At 40.1% G+C, this 17135-nt stretch overlaps 1 protein-coding gene across 1 annotated transcript in view; it reads left to right on the top strand.

Annotated features, from left to right (window-relative positions):
- Nucleotides 1-201: 201 nt before the first annotated feature.
- The window catches only part of LRRC2 (leucine rich repeat containing 2), a 181349-nt gene continuing 164415 nt past the window's right edge, over nucleotides 202-17135 (top strand). Inside the window, exon 1 of the mRNA XM_069087764.1 lies at nucleotides 202-357. The gene's annotated coding sequence lies outside the window, so the exon portion shown is untranslated. The remainder of the gene's footprint in view (nucleotides 358-17135) is intronic.

Below are 17135 nucleotides of genomic sequence, written 5' to 3' on the forward strand. Positions count from 1 at the left end.
TCTGTATGAGAAATGCACAGAACCTCAGGTTTCATGTCCCCAGCCTGTTGGCTTTCCTATTTCCTCTGTGATAACACTCTCCTATTAAAGTCTTGTGTCTCACGCCGAGTTGAGTCATAGAGGGTGGATATTTTTTCATGCACATGTCCCTTCTCTAAGACCACAGATCATGTTATCAGCTTACAAATATAGCCTATTAGCGAAGCGGTAGGGCAAGTCATGCTGCAAAGTTCAAGCGGCTGGAGCTCTCCGGGAGCCAGGGCTTGTTCCTGCAATTGTAAACAACCTCAGTGGCTCTAATTAAGCTGCTGGCGGTGTGCACCTGGAGTGCTGGACAGAGGTGTTCTTTAGCTGCTGGTAAGTGGTAGTTTTTGATATCTTTTGAGATTTCAGGTGACCATTACAGGGAGGAATGAGAAGCAGACATTCAGAGTTGCTGCTGCTAAAATGTGAGGAAATAAAGGCATAGCAGTGGCCTGACAGTATCTCATGAGCAGGGTGGTGACTGCTTATATACTTGAAAGCTATTGTATTTATCTCTGAAGGGAGCCTACCTAACCTGGGTTATTTGTACTTTCCTAGGATCTTCCGAAATGACCCTAGAACCAAGGCTTATTTTTAGGTGTCTTCTTAGTACAAAAGGAAAGTAGAAGGTTTCACAATTACTTTTATATTGGTCATGAGTTTATACTTGAGTTGGAAAGAATGATGGGATAAATACAGGATTCTGGAGACTGTATCTGAGCTGCTGATGCCTCTTGTAAGAACTCAGTGAATCTGCTCAATTGGATACATAATGTAGAAGCTTTATGTTTTAGGAAGCAAGAGTGATTAAAAAAATTCTGAGTGTAAAGCTCTGCCCATTTGGAGAGAAATCAGCCTGGTTTGTGTTCTGTTTGATGCCCTGAAAAGGACTGATGATTGTCAGGTGAGCTTTTTCATCCCAGAGAGTAGTTTCCATCCACTAGCTTGGGTGAGAATTGTATCCCCTAAAGTGGATTGGCAGTCCTACATAAAGGAGAGCGTTGTGAATTAATGATACTACTGGGTAACATCCTCTTCTGTTCAACAAAAGACACATTGTAACTTAACATCCAAATGCATTCTCTTGATCCTTCTCACACTGATCTTTTGAGTTGCTTCATCTGTTGTTTGGTGGGAGAAAAAAATCCCAAACTGATTTCCTCCAACTTTCTCTTTAGTCTAACTACTAATTCCTGGCATTAAGTATGACTTTTTATTTTCTATCTTAATAGTTATTCATGAAAATGGCTTAGACTCCCAGGACAAGTTTCTGGGAATATGGTAAGATCAGATTACACCCTTTTCCCTCTATGGAGGTGATGGTTCTTGTCCTTTGTACTTGGAGAGGACCAAAATGGCTTCATTATGTTGGGGTCAGGTACAGAGTGTCCCACTGTGACTGATCAGACCAATATGAGTTCAGAAGATTCTAAAACAGGCCAAGCACAAATAGTCCATATAAACATTTGGAATGGAGTGTCTCCAAATCTGCACATCTCCCATTTCTTTTGAGCTACTGCAAATATTGACGTTATATATAATTATAGAAGGGACCGGAGGAAATCAATACTAAAGCAGTATAGTGTGGTGCTAGACTTGGCCCTGGGAAGAACTGGATTGAAATGAATCTTCTGACACTGGCTAGTTGTGTGGACACTGGAGAATTAGCCAATCCTTCTAGGTCTTATTGTCTCATCTCAAAATTGTGGATAAAATACCTGTGATACTTATGGCACTGGGTTGTTGTGAAGCAAAAATGAGATAATCTATGTAAAGGGCTCTTCATGGTTTTTTTTTTTTTTAAAGCAATCAGGGTTAAGTAACTTGCTCAAGGTTACACGGCCAGGTGTTTCTGGGTGGATGCTAAGTGTCCGAGCCCGGGATTCGATCTCCAGGTCTTATCAACACTGGAGCTGGTGCTCTTACTTGCTGCTGTGCTACCTGGCCGCCCCATATGTACATTTTTTTTTTTAAGCAATCGGGGTGAAGTAACTTGCTCAAGGTTACACGGCCAGTTATTTCTGGGTGTGGGGCTGAGTGTCTGAGCCCGGGATTCGATCTCCAGGTCTTCCCAACACTGGAGCCGGTACTCTTACTCGCTGAGCCACCTGGCTGCCCCTGGCTCTTCATGTTTTAAAAAGCTTTGCAAATGCTGGTCATTATCATTGACTAATGTTTCCTTTGGAAACAAGTGGTTCCTTCACTATGTATAGGAAGCAGTCTTCAGCTTTTGAATGGGCCTTGTCATTAGAAAAAAATGCTCCAGAATTATTTGTTCAGAACTTGAAACTGCTTTCTTTTCTCTCTTCTTTTTCTCTTCTCCTCCTCCTTTCCCATCTCCTCCCCTCTTCTCTCCTTACTTCTCCATTTTCCCTTCTCCTTCTTTCTCCTCTTTCTCCTGATTCTCTCCCTCCCTTCTTCCTCTCCCCCCTCTCTTTTTTCCTTCCCTCCCCTCTCTCCCTCCTCTTCACTCCTCTATTCACTCACTCTCCCTTTTTCCTTCCCTTCCCTTCTCTTCCTTCCACTCCATCACTCATCCCCCCTCCCTCTCTACTTCTTTTCTTTCCCTTCCATCTACTCCTCTCCCCTCCATTGCCCTCAGTCCATCAATCACATTTACTAAGCACCTGCTATTTGAAAGGCAGTATGCTAAGTGCTGGGCATACAAGGAAAGGCAAAGGTCCTTGCTCTCCCGTCTAATGGGGGAGGCAGGATGGAAACAAGCACATACACACAAGAGGAGCCAAGGGTGACACCTAGGTTGGGAGTCTGACTGAAAAAAGAACTTGCCTTGGACAGTAATGGGGAAATTCAGAAGGGGGGAGGTTGCGGGGGAAAGATAATGAGTGTAGTTTTGGACATGTTTGGACATATTGGGATTAAGATATTTATTGAACATCCAGTTCGAGATGTCTAATAGGCAGTTGGAGATCAAAGTCTGGAGTTTAGGGCTGGATAAATAGAACTGAGAATCATCAAACTAGAGATGCTAATAGAACCCATGGGAACTCATGAGATAATCACGTGAAATAGTCTAGAAGGAAAAGAGGACATAGGACAGTGCCCCAGGGGGACACTCATCCTTAGCAGGTGTGACCTAGGCAATGGTCTATCTAGCAAAGGTGGCTGGGAAGGAACAGCTAGACAGATGGCAGGAGAGGGAGGATAGAGTAGCGTCATAGAATCCTGGAGAAAATAGAGTATCAAGGGGACAAAGGTGATTGAAAGCGTCAAAACCTGCAGCAAGGTCAAGAAGGATGAGGACTGATAAAAGTTCATTAGATTTGATAATTAAAAGATTGGTAATCCTTGGTAATCTGGTAATTTAGGAAAAATCCTCCCTTTTTCTCCTCCCCCCACCTCCTTTCTTCTTCCATCTCTTTTCTTTTCCCTTTCCTCTCCTTCCTTCCCCTCCCCTTTCTTCCCCTCTTCTCACCTTGAATTATACATTTGCTAATGAAAATTTGTTATACTCCCTTTATCAGTTTCAATAAGAGTGAGATCAAAAGTCTCCCTACTCCCCTAATCCCAAGGATTTCTTTTCTTGGTTGACATACTTCACCTTCTGCCATTTATATGAAGAAATGAAAATCACTACCCATCTCCAGCCACTTGTTCCATTTTCTTTCTCTGGTTAGTTTACTTCTGACTGTTCCCCATCTGTGGGATGGGTATCTTTAGTTTAACAATCACTTATTTATTTCTGCATGGGCTTGCCTGTTGGGCTAATTCCCTGCTTTTTGGATATTTCGCATGTCAACTGCTTTGCCTAGCTCTTTTTTTTAATCTTTATTTTCAGGAGACATTAAAGTCTGATTCTGTTGAAGTTCTAGTTTTACTTATGAAGCAGTATCATATGCATTGTAGGATATACTAATTTGGGAGGCAAGATGATTTCCTTTCCTTTTCAATATATTATATTCCAGCATTTTCTTTCATTTATCTTTGTTGATAAGTCATATTGTGTGATTTAATTAGTAGCTTTTGATATTTCTACTTATTTCTTCAATAATGAAATTCTGGACTATGGAGATTAAATTTCTGCATGAGTTTAACTTGCGGTTCTTCCCCAATGGTGTTATATGGATTCAATTAATGTGTATTCATCTTCTCCTCTTTTCAATACTTTTAGAATTTTATTTACTTGTTGAAATGTGGTATTCAGATTTAAAAAAAATTATCATGTTTTTTCTGACATTGCAATAATTTCTTTGTGTTTGTTGGTCTTTAACCAGGTGCTATCTTTATGGGCATTTCTTTTGGTTTGTAAAGACCTTAATTGTTCCAACTTTTCTGCCTTTTGCTTTGACATATCTCACATTTGTTCTTTAAATTGAGCATTTTTGTTGGCCTTCTGTTATTCTCTTTCTCAGAACATGTTGGTTTAAGATTTTCTACTCTCTGTTCTAAGCTATCAATTTCATATTTATCCTTTGCCTTCCTCTCTGAGAGATTTTATTTCCACTGTCACCTATATAAATATATGTATAAATATTCACACATGCACTTCCTTTAAGTATTTTTATTGAACTTCTAAGCCACTTTCTAGTTGTTCCATTCTGTCTTTTAGGGATCTAGTTGCAGTGCTAGAAATATTATTTCCCTCTAGAAATTTCTATTCTCTTTGTTTTATTTTATAATATGGTATTGTGTAATAGATAACTAGGTGGCTAGTGGATAGATTATTGGATTTGGAGTCAGGAAGATCTGGGTTCAAATTTTGCCACAGACACTTATTAGTTTTGTGACTCTGGATAAGTCATTTAGCTTCTCAAGTTTCCTCATCTGCAAAATGGGTATAATAGCACCTACCTTCCAAGGCTGTTTTAAGGATCAAATGAGATAATATATGTAGAGTACTTTGTAAAGTTTAAAGCACTATTATCTATATGTTGTCAGTTCATTGAGATCTTGGTTTCAATTGCTTATTTCTTTAGTCTTTCTATAAATATTTTTCTATAAAGTCTTATTTGCTAGAATTTCTTTACTATCTCTCTTGTTATGGGCAGCTAGGTGACACAGTGCTGGGACTGAAGTCAGACAGAATCATCTTCGTGCATTTAATTCCAGCTTCAGACACTTACTTACTAGCAGTGTGATCCTGGGCAAGTCACTTAACCCCATTTGCCTCAGTTTCTTCAACCTGTCAAAGGAGCTAGAGAAGGAAATGGCATCTTTGCCAAGAAACCTCCAAATGGGGTCATGAATAGTCTGAAATAACTGAACAGCAACTTGCTATTCATTTGCCTTATTTAGTATACCTGTTAACTGTTTTGAGAATATGAAGGAGAGTTTGACAAAAGTGTTCCTCATTCAACCATAGGAATGTACTATATGTAATGCCTAAGCTCTCATGTCAGTTTATAAAAGATTTTTAAAATGGCAGTGTAGCTTAATAAAGTACCTACTTCATACTAAAGAACTTAACCATCATCTGCTATAATTTTTCTACAAAAAAACCAAGCTCACTCTCAAATCTGGATTCTAAGCTATGTAGAGCATCACATTCTGAATCTAGTTTATTGACCACAAAAACTTAGGCAGAATCTCAGATGGCGGGAAGGGACCCCTAAGGTCCTATTTCAGAGAAGGGATGGAGAGATCCAGGTGGCTGTGAGGGATTTGGGTCGTTGCTCATTGGCAATGAGAAGATATTTGGGTCGTCCTATCCTTAGGACCCTAGTCCTAGGAATGAGTCAGTTTTGATCCTGAAGGCCTGACACAGGATCATAGGACCAATGATCTATGATTATAGCAGAAAAGGAAATTAAGGTCAACTAATAGAATGCTCTCATTTAACGGATGAGGAAAATGAGGTGCAAGGTCACAGAGGTAATAAGGGATAGAGTTGTATTAGGGTCCTTTAGCATCAAACCAGTTTGGCATAAGATAAGAAAAGGCTTTACAACAATAATGACAAGGAAAATGGAAAAGATGATACAAACCTAGGATAATTTCTGAGAAGCAGGATTATGGCAGACATATTATTCTTAGTTTAAGTATTGTTACTTGGCTGAGATTTCTACCTTTGTAAGGATGGTAAATCCTCTTAACCTCTCTGGACCTTGTTTTCTTCATCCGTGAAGTGAAGGTGTTTAACCAGCTGACTTGGTCTATACAGTCAAAGTAAAGTGGAAGGCTTAACACTTATCTTGTGAATTCTGGGTAATGTTGCTATCTGATGCAGTTATTTCATACTTTGAGGAGGAATCTTTCTCTCAACTTTCCTCTCTACATTTCCCCAACATAATTTTGGCCGCTTTTTTTCATTTCTTTAGGTAGACTATATGAGTGTATGTATTAGTCGAATGTATGAGGCAGTCTGGCTCTTTTCCACTGGAATAAGTGTTCTCTCCTTTCCTATCTTCCCCTCCCCCTGCACATTTAAAAGCTTTTATGCAGTTTTTAACATCAAAACAGAATCAGGAGACTTTTGAAGCTTAGCTCTTCTCAAACTCAAGATAATAGCATTGAAAATGTTTTACAAGTATTGCTAAATGGAGAAGTGAGGTAGGGAATGGGGCCCAGGGGAGCGCTAAATTGGTTGCAGTTAGTACTGAGAGAATATCATTAGATTTCTTACATTAGGAAAGAGAAGATGAGTTGACATTCCTCTTATTGAATCTTTGCAATCCCCTTGAGAACCCAGCAGAAGCCATAGAGTAGTGGACTGGGTATTGACAGATTGCCTTTCTAAATTGGGCCCCATATTGGACAGATTATTGCTTGACAGGGATGTTGTGAAAATGAAATAATGTCTGTGAAAGTCTTTTAGATATTTATAGAAAGGTTATTTATAAATGCAAATGTTTTTTTTTTCACTATTTGCCAACACATACCTTTACTGAAGTGGGTTGCCATATTTGTTATCCAGCCATAGGCATGCTGAAGGGCAAACCTAGAAACAAGGGAATCTAAGAAAAATGAAAAATATTTATTTGTTTCATTTACCCTTCAAGAGAGGGTTTTTATTTTTTTTTGGGGGGGACTGAACTTAAAGTTTCACTTAAGATTATTTTTACAAGCATTTATTTTCTCTTTCACTCACCCCCTCATTCAACATTAAAAAAGGAAGAAAGGGAAAGAAAAAGAAAAAAGGAAGGAAAGAAGAAAGTAAATAATGAAGAAGGAAGGATAGATAGAAGAAAAGGAAGAAGAAAGGAATGAATGACATAGGAAAGAGAAGAAAAGAAAGCTAAAATGAAATAAGGCAGGAAGAAAGAATGGAAAAAAGAGAGGAAGAAAGGCAAGAAGGAAGGGAAGGAGGAAGTCAATAAGGAGGAGAGGAAGGAAAGGAGAGAGGGGAAAGTAGGGATGGGGAAGAAAGAAAGGAAGAAAGGGTAAAAGGTAGGGAGAAAGGGAAGGAGTGATATAGGAAGGGATGGGGGGGGGGAAATAGGAAGGAAGGTAGAGAAGATAGGAAAGAAGGAAGAAAACTCTCAACAAATATGCATATTCCTGCAAAGCAAATCCTCACATTGGCCAGGTCCAAAATGTACGTCGGACTCTGCATTGTAAATCTGTCACTTCTCTGGCAGAAGGTGGAAAGTATACTTCAACTTTGTTGACCTATAATTTCAAAGGTTTAGAGAACTCTTAAATTAGCAACTTCCTCCACATGCAGATTGACAACTCTCTTGCAATTTTTAATCTCAGTGTTGTCTTGTTTTCTAAGAAATTAAATAACATTGGTCATCCAGTTCATTTGGAGAGGCAGTGTGATGTGGTTGTAAGAACACTGGACTTGGAGTCAGAAGGCTTGGGTTGAAACACTAGTCTGCCATGTGTGACCTTGGACAAGTCACTGAAACATTCTACATTTCAGTTTCTGGTTTCCTTATACAGGAGTTGAACTAAATGACTTCTAAAGTATAGCTCAGCCCTTAATCTGTTAACTTTTTTGTAAAAGGCAGATCTCTAACCCAGAACTTTCTGACTCCAACTCTAATATTTTATCAACAACACCATTTTGCCCTCTCCTAAGACAAAGAAAATGAATACTAATGTTATAAATAGCATTTTGCTAACTGAGACATACCTTAAAGCATTGGTACTATGCACTGGTTTTCCAATGACTTCTTGGAACATAGGAACAACAGCAAACTTAATTTCCTAAAAAAGAGATATCTTTTGATATCAGACACTTTTGACTTTGACACTTGGTTTAAGCTGTGCTTAAAAGTGGATGGACTTAAGGGAGGTAAAAGGCAAAACAAGAAAAGAAGTTAATGGAGTTGGAGGAGTAATTGGGGTGAGCATTTTAAGCTGTCCATGCTGAAATGATGGATATAAAATATTTAGCAACACAAACACCAGCAAGTTTACCTCTCCATATTGGCAAGCCATTTATGGTCAGCATGTACAGGAGGAGGAAAGCTTAGTATTTGGTTTTCATATCCCTACTTGGCTCTGAAATTTGTGCAGTAACTACAGTAAAAGACACATCACCTGTTTCATAGAGAATATATCCCTAATAGGCCTTATCAAACTCATATACATACATAAACCCACCATAGAGAACTCCATTCAGTTTTCTTTAGGATTATAAGTTGGGAGCCAACTTCAGTCGTCCTGATGTATATCTTACCATTGGGCCCAGATGGCTCCAGAGGAGAAAGTGAGGCTGGTGACTTTGCACAGCCCTCCCTCGCTTAAATCCAATCCACTCACAAGTCAGGGCATTACCTTCCTGATGCCACGGTCCTCAAAGGACAAGAAATTATTTAAGGTGTCAATTTAGTGTTTGAAATGGGGGGGGGGAAGCATACAACCCTTATTGCTTAATTACTCTTTCTGTTTAAATAATAAAAATGGAAAATTTTATCATGGCTAGATTTCCATACTGCAAATTGGAAAAAAAAATTAAAATGTTTATGTATCCATGATATCTTACTGATATGATTAAAAACAATTCAAATCTTCTTATAATAATACCTAGCAATTATATAGTACACTAACATTGGTAAAGAATTTTACAAATATTATCTTATTTTAATATCACAAAAAATATTATTGTCTTCATTTTACACATGAGGAAACTGAGTCAGGCAGAAGTGACTTGCCCTAGGTCACACAGGTACTGAGTGTCTGAGGTCAGACTCGAACCTAGGTCTTGCTGACTCTAGATTTTGAATTCTATCCATCACATCACCCGGCTATTGTACTTCATTACCTTTTTTTCGCTCCTTTAAACAGTTATAGAATAGACTCACAAAAATCTTTTGAACTTCAATTTTTTTTTTGTGGTGGGTTTATGGGTTTGGTATGGCCTATTAGGGATATATTCTCTATGGAAGAGGTGATTTTTTAAAAATTGTAGCTAATATGCTAATTTCAGAGCCAAGCAAAAGAATTTCAGAACTGGTGACCACATAGACAGCTAACCGAAACACTTGTGAGAGATCCAGGACTCTTTTTGGGACCTGAATCTAAGTGAGAGTGGGGAATGTACACAGGTAATAGAGGATCCTAGATTTTCTTTATTTCAAACCCCTAATTTCATAGGAGAATAACCGAGCCCAGAGCAGGGAAGGGTCTTTTCCAAGGTTACACAGGCATCCAATCCAGGTCCTCTGACTCCAAACCCAGTGCTGTTTTCACTATGTCATGCTACCTTCTTATGGGACTGGTGGTGCATTGTATTCCTACTGTCTAAAGATAAATCTGGTTAAATTTAGAACTGACCACCGGGTGGTGAAGTTTGGCCACTTCCAGTCACAGATGTAATAATATGTAGGCGACTTGACTCTGGACCATTTGCTACCCCAGGTTCAGTGCAGGGGTATTTGGGGTAATGATAATTATGGAATTGCAGATTTCTCCCCAATCAAGTTTCTTTGTCTTTCTACCAACCAACAAGACAGGAACTATAAATTAAACAGAAAGGTGTTTACTTAGAATAGCAAAATACATAATAAAGGAAAATAAAGTAGTAGATTAATCCTCAATTCCTCTTTCACAGAGCAGTCCAAGCTGTCACGAACCAATTAGTTGGTGAAGGAATGGCATCTTTCCTGAAAACCTCATGCTTGTTGGGAAGAGCTGTGTTCTAACGGGAGGGCCTTCACATCTCTGCCTTCCCACAGCAGCTAAGCCTGTCCAGCTTCTCAGTTATGCCTCTCACAGCTATTTTGGCATGAACCGACTCTTCCTCGTCCCTGACACCCCACTCCTCCCAGCGTCCCCTCCACTGGGCTTACAAAACACCCAGATTCTCTGGCCAAAATCTACTGTTCTCCTGCCGACTGCTGCCATCTACTGGAGCCATCTGCACATATGGTGGCTTCTTCTTGGTGGTGGGTGAGAATAGTGTGAGATCGTTACCACCCTTCCTTCCATAAGGCTGCCGTGGAACAATACACTTCAGCAACTCATCAAAAACTTTTTGGCTCCTTTATGAGTCAGACCCACAGTCACATGTACATGGTCCCCTTCAAAAAGGTCCCCCTGGACAGCTGTTAAGGTGTCTTGTGTTTAATCCCACAGGCTCCCCTCCACTCCCCATAGAGAGCTCTTCTGCTCCCGTTCTTAGCTAGGTTAACTTCTGCCATACCCTTCAATATTCTCAGAGCTTCTGGCCTACACACTTGGTCATACGTCTGTGTATGGCACAAATGAGATGCTGCCGTCTCCAGCCCTTAATGAGTCAATCTCTGTAAGTAGCTTCTCTTCCCTTGGGGCATCCGTAGATGAAGTACTAAGGAAAGTTGTGGTTTAAGTTCGTGGAGGTATTACCTATACTGATGGATCCTTGAGGCATGGAAGTAAATTCTATTTTAGACTGTGAGAGCCCAGAGTACAGTAGATCTCAATGATCTAAAACCTAGCTTCCTAGAATCTTCAACCAAGCATAATTTTAAAGTTGCAACCGATTTTTATTTTTATTTTACATGTATATATTGCTTTTTGGAGGGGGGAAAGCAGGGCAGTTGGGGTTAAAAGGCTTGCACAAGGTCACACAGCTAGTAATTGTTAAGTGTTCAGAGGCTGGATTTGAACTCAGGTCCTCCTGACTCCAGGGCTGATGCTCTATTCACTGTGCCACCTAGCCACCTGCAATTGATTTTTAGAAGGAAAAAACAAGGGGAAAAAAACCTTATCAGGTATTTATTTTAATAAATGACAAAGCTCCCATGAAACAACAAAAATTACATTCTAAGAGATCTATTTTGTTAGTATAGTACACCCTAATTTCATGGAACTAAATCTATAGGTCTTCAACATCTATAATCATTACTGTGAAATGATAATTGATGCTAAGAGTAATGATACTGTGTTGCGGCATGATCCTTAATCAGTCGTCCAGTCACCACTTTTGGACGTTCGAGATAATGTGGTGTAGATTCAGAACATGTGAAATGTCAGAGACATTCAGGGATGTTTCTGGAAGGCTAAATAACTGAAGATCAAACATTGCCAGAAGACTTACCTCTGTCATTCAGGGATGGCATCAAGAAATGCTAAAAGGCACCAGACACTCTCAGAAGAATAAGAACTGACATCCATATGAAACATTCCCTCTGGGCTGCTCCAACACCATTGTGGACGGGGTCCCCAGAGGGTGACTGTCCCTTCCGTGCTAGGAGTAAGCTTTTGGTGATCTGCTACTACTACCACAGCTCATGACGCTCTATAGTTGTGCTTCCCACTAACATGTAGTCAGTAGACATAATTAGCAACTTGTTCTTGTTGTTGAGTCACGTCCAACTCTTTGTGAGCCCATGAACCATGGCAAGCCAATGCTGTCTATGGAGTTTTCTTGATGAAGATATTGGGGTGGTTTTTTTGGTGGTACCATTTCTTTCTCCATGGGATAAAGGCAAATAGAGGTTAAGTGACTTGCTTAGGGTCACACTGCTACTGTCTGAGGATGGATTTGAAGTCAGGTCTTCCTGACTCCAGGTTCAGTGTTCTATGCATTGTACCATCTAGCTTCCTCTAAATTAGCTCGTAAGGACAGCACAGTGAAAAAAGTAAGTATAAAACTTTTCCTGCCCCCATAAACCTCAGGGGCATTTTCCCACAAATACACACTGAAGTGTATATTCCAGAGTATATTTAACAAGATTGATTTTTAGACAATACACAAGTGTGCTCAAACTTAGGGTATACTGGTAGTGAGAGAGTATAGGACACACATGTGAGAAAGGCAGCTCCGGGCTCCTGGCACTGCAGGGTCTGGAAGTTCCTTCTGGCTTTGCAGAGTCCTCGTGAAGTAACCTTGGGTGCAGTGTCTCTTCTGAGAAGGCAGCTTGACTGGGCTCCCAGGGACTGCTCCTTTCTTACAGAGAGAGTGTCCGTCTGTATACTGTTGTGTACAGATGTAAACACCTTGTTGTCTGCCTTTGACTGCTCCTTGAACTAACTTCTTCCTTTGGTGACTCTTCTGTAACTGTGTTTGTCTTCAGTCTCTGTGTTCCCTTAATTGTACTTCAAACTCTTTCAAGCTAATGAACTCTAGAAGAGCTGATTATATTGTTTCCCTCTGGGCAAATCAATGCTAGACCTATTTCCATTGAGAGTTAGGTAAGAGGAGAGGAGACCCCCTTGCCCACTGTATTTGAAGATTTGAATAAAAATGATGAATTGAACTCAATGAATTTTTGTAGCTGATGAATGTGTTCAAAAAGAAATGGCATCTGGAAGATGGTGGGCAATGCTCATGAAGAGCAGAGACTGCTGAAGAGAACCTGGATTCAGAGTTGTGTAGGATTGTGAGTCAGCCATTAAAAGCCGAATAAAACAACCAAACAAAAAAGCAGCTCTGTCCCCAAATCTCCTAAAACCGAAACACTGTGAAACAGCTACAGTAGAAACAACTCTTACTTTTTCAAACTAATAGATACAGGTCACGGTCATTTTCTTTAAGAGAATCATTCCAAAGCTCTAGGATATTTCTGTGACTCTCTTTGATTTGTGTTTGCCATTCAGTATAGTTTTTAAAAAGCACATTTTGCCTTTCTTTCATTTTTAGTGCACCACCACAATGGTTCCAAACCTTGGAGGTCCTCAGGGCTTAGCTATTTAATGACCCCAGAGACACAGTCCATTTATTTTCTCAGTTGTGCCTTTTTGGGCTCAATCAGAAAGGAGTTGGCACCTCATAAAGAAAGGTGGCATAGGCACATCTTTACAATTAGTTTAACACCTCATTATTACATTGTGATCAAATTATCTGCTTTCTATGACTACTTCAACTAAGTTGAATTAAGTCAGGAATAACGGCTACCCCCCTTTTAGCCCCCCCCCCCCCAGTATACAGTACTTTAAGAAGTGTAGAATGCGTTTAGTGTTTAAGCCTCAGAACAGTCCTATGAGGTGGGTTCCACAGATATTTTTATCCTGCTTTATAGCTGGAAAAATTGAGATTTGGAGAAGGCTGTCACATAGCTGGGGTTTAGAGGTGAGATCTGAACCTAGGTTTTTGGATTCCATTGTCATTCTACCATATCTTGCACTTGAAGGACTGGGAAAAGAAACACACCCATGTTAGAGAAGTTCTTTTTTGGGGAACCCCAGACTGCAAAACCAAATTTCAGAAACTCAAATGAACGTCATCTAAGTCACCCAGGTTTATAACTTTGGTGAAATCCTTGATTTTTCTCTCACTCAATTCCACATATTCAGTCATTTACCAAATCTTGTCTTTCTATATCCATACTATCTCTCACATTTGTTTCCTTTTCTCCATTCATACGGCCACCTCCATAGATACAGGCTCTCACCAGAATCATTATAATAGGTCCCTAATTTATCTCCCCAGCTCATCTTCCCCAGACCAGTCCATTCTATACTGTCAGCAAACTGATTTCCCTAAAATTCAGGGTTGACCATATCATTCCTGTAATTCCAAAGGTCAAATATAAACTCCTCTGTTGGACATTTATAGCCTTTTCCAATTTGACCATTATCTTTCCATCCTTATCATAGACTATTTTCCATATATGCTATGGTCCAACTAAGCTGGCTCTCTTGATGTTTCTCACAGGTAAAGCTCCATCTCCTATCTTCATACCTTCACACAGGATGTCCTTCCATTCCTAAAATGCCATCCCCCCCCTCTCACTTTGACTTCTTGGTATCCCTAGTTTTCTTCAAGGCTCAGTTTAAGTGTCATTGTGAAACTGTTCCTCATCCCTTCAACTGCTAGTATCCCACAGTTAACATAACTGTGTGCTGTGTACATATGTAAAGATCCAGTGACCTGAGAGTATGAAGATACCCTCTAAGAGAACCCAGCTTTGCAGTCACATAGATGGACCACAGTCCTGTGGTATCCTGTCCCCAAAGAGGGAGGATCATGATAATTTCACCCATGCTAGATCTCCAGGGAGTCTCTTAAAGCTTAGTATGTCTCATTTCTGGAGTCTTCTCAAAAGTGATTAATAGGGTCTATGCCAGAAGGGAATTCTATGTCCAAAGTAGATCAAATGTAGGACAACTATTTATTATTTTCTCCAAGGACATGTTTGAACACAAACCTCTCATAAGTATACAATGGTAAGGATTTAAAGCATGATACAGTAATGTATAACTTCTATTATTCTATCACAGCATCCTTTAAACATGAAACATTCTTTGGGACTGTTGAACAGGCATTTCACTTAACTTTGGCTCTGTATGAACTGAACAACTGTGCTGTGCTGCAGATGACCATGATCTTCTCTGAGCAGTTGTTTCAAGGCTCAGCTTCTATTGGGTCACCATCCCCCAGATTTAGGAGTTTTCAAACCTTTATGAGATTGCTCTAAGACAAGGACCGTCCATCTTAAGATTGCTGTTTCACTGCTTGTGCTCAGAGAAAGAAACGCAAGTCCAGAGCACTGAAGTGTGGTCTCAGGCTTACCTAGACAAGCTTGTCTACCTACCAGTGCCGGAGCCTCCAGGTAGAAGGTAGAGAGGATGTGTATGTCCTCTTGCCATTTACAGTAAGTCTAGGAGAGAGCCACCGTAGTCCCCAACCACATGTTAAGGGAAGAACGAGAGTGGGAGCTGTCTTCTTTAATTTTACTCCGTGGATAGCTCTTTTTCGCTCAGAGCAAATCTGTTTGGATGTCAGCCCCCCATCCACACACAAGGGCAGAAGCTTCAGGTTGCACGTATTCTTTAGCAAGGGCTCTCCCTCATTGGGAGGGACAAAAGCTTATGATTAGCTCTCTGTCTGATCAGTGAGGTGGACTCTAGTCCAAATCTGCCACGCCTATATTTATACTTCATCTCCCCTGGATAAATTTTAAGCTTTTCTTTTTTTAAACTCAGGGTTGGTTATTTTTTGTCTTTGCATCCTCTGTGCCTAATAAAGTGCCTACAGCCTCTGCCTTGTGGCAGGTAAGTGGCACAAAAGATAAATCAGTGGGCTTAAAGTCAGGGAGACCCGAGGTCAAATCTGGCCTCAGATATTTGCTTAGCAATGTGACCCTGGGTGAGTCACTTAACCTCTGTCTGCCTCAATGTCCTTAATTATACAACTGGGATCACAATAGAACCTACCTTCCAAGCTTGTTGTGAGGAGCAAATGGGACAATATCTGTAAGGTATTGAGTGTAGTGACTAGCACATAGTAGGTATTGAATAAATGTTTATCCCCATTCTCCTCTCTTCCTCTTTTCTGTTTCCCTGGCCTAGAACAAAGATGCTGGCTGATTTATTGAGTGTCAAATAATACAGATAGTATACAGGCACAAAGTCAGACCATCTCATTAAATCTACCATCTCTTGAATAAAATATGGTATATTAATGTAATGGAATAGTAGAATTCCATAAAAATGATAAATAGGTACTGTACATGGAAATATATAACTATCTATGTGAGGTGATGCAGAATGAAATCAGAAGAATACATACTGTGCACATTTACAACAACTATAGAAAAAAGAAAGAGGAAAGAAAGAAAGAAGGAAAGAAAATTGCCCGAAGTGGCAGAATTTGAGAGTAGTCCTGGAAAGGGACATAGAACAAAAGCTTTTTAAAAAATGTGTTGATTGGTTCTTAATTCATTGAATTTTGCCTTGCTAAAGGTAAGATTTTGTTCTTTCTGTATAGACTTATCCGATCATCTTTGTTGTTGTCTATTAAGAGTATGCATTTAAATAGAAATGACCAGGCTTTTCTTTTCCATAAATCCCCAGCCATGTCTGCATGTTTGTTCCCAGGGATCTGAAGTAACTATGCCAGTGCTTGACACCTCTGAGAGTATCACGGGTCAGTTATTTGAGAAAGACTGAAAAAGCATTTCAGTAACAGATCTGACTTGATTTCTGATACACTCTATGTCTCCCATCTACCTAAGCAGGCATTTGAGAGCCCAGATGTGATATGATAAACATGTATCGAGCACTTTCTATCTGCAAGTACTAGAGATGATGTGATGATAAAAAAGACATGGTTTGTTCTCAAGAAAGTTACTACCAAGCTAGATAAGTCTTCGATACCTTGATACATCTGTGATTTCCTGAATATGAGCTCTCATTCCTCCTGCGAATTGCAAGCCATTCATGACTTCTCAGCTTTAATGTTCTTATAAATCCACCCATGGAGGTCAGACTCAACGCTCGAATGGGATTTTTAAGAAACACTAGAGTATTTCACAGATAACAGTGAAGAACGTGAGCCCTCTGTCTGTTTCCCTACACACTGACTGTCCCTATTCGGACTGATTATCCTCTGCTCTCACCACACAGCTGGTCCACTGCCTTTTCTGCTCATACAAGTACTTCATCTCAATCTTCTATAACACTTCTCATTCTCAGGTTGTGGTTCGCAATAGGCTTCTGTGTATTTATTTCTATCAAATGTTTTTACTTTGATCTTTGGATCACCTACAATCTACTTTTTTCCTTCCTTTTTTTTGGAGGTGGGGGGGAAAGCAGGGCACTTGGAGTTAAGTGACTTGCCCAAGGTCACATGGCTAGTGAGCGTTAAGTGTCTGAGGCCAGATTTGAACTCAGGTCCTCCTGACTCTAGGGCTGGTGCTCTATTCATTGTACCACCTAGCTGCCCCCAATCACCTGCAATCTTTATTCTCTGAGATCATGCTGGGCTTTCTCTCTCTCTCTCTCTCTCTCTCTCTCTCTCTCTCTCTCTCTCTCTCTCTCTCTCTTTTGGATGGGGG

This window comes from Petaurus breviceps, unplaced genomic scaffold, assembly GCF_028583685.1.
Source record: "Petaurus breviceps papuanus isolate PSGF00001 unplaced genomic scaffold, PetGlider_PUasm1.0 183, whole genome shotgun sequence".
NCBI lineage: Eukaryota > Metazoa > Chordata > Mammalia > Diprotodontia > Petauridae > Petaurus > Petaurus breviceps.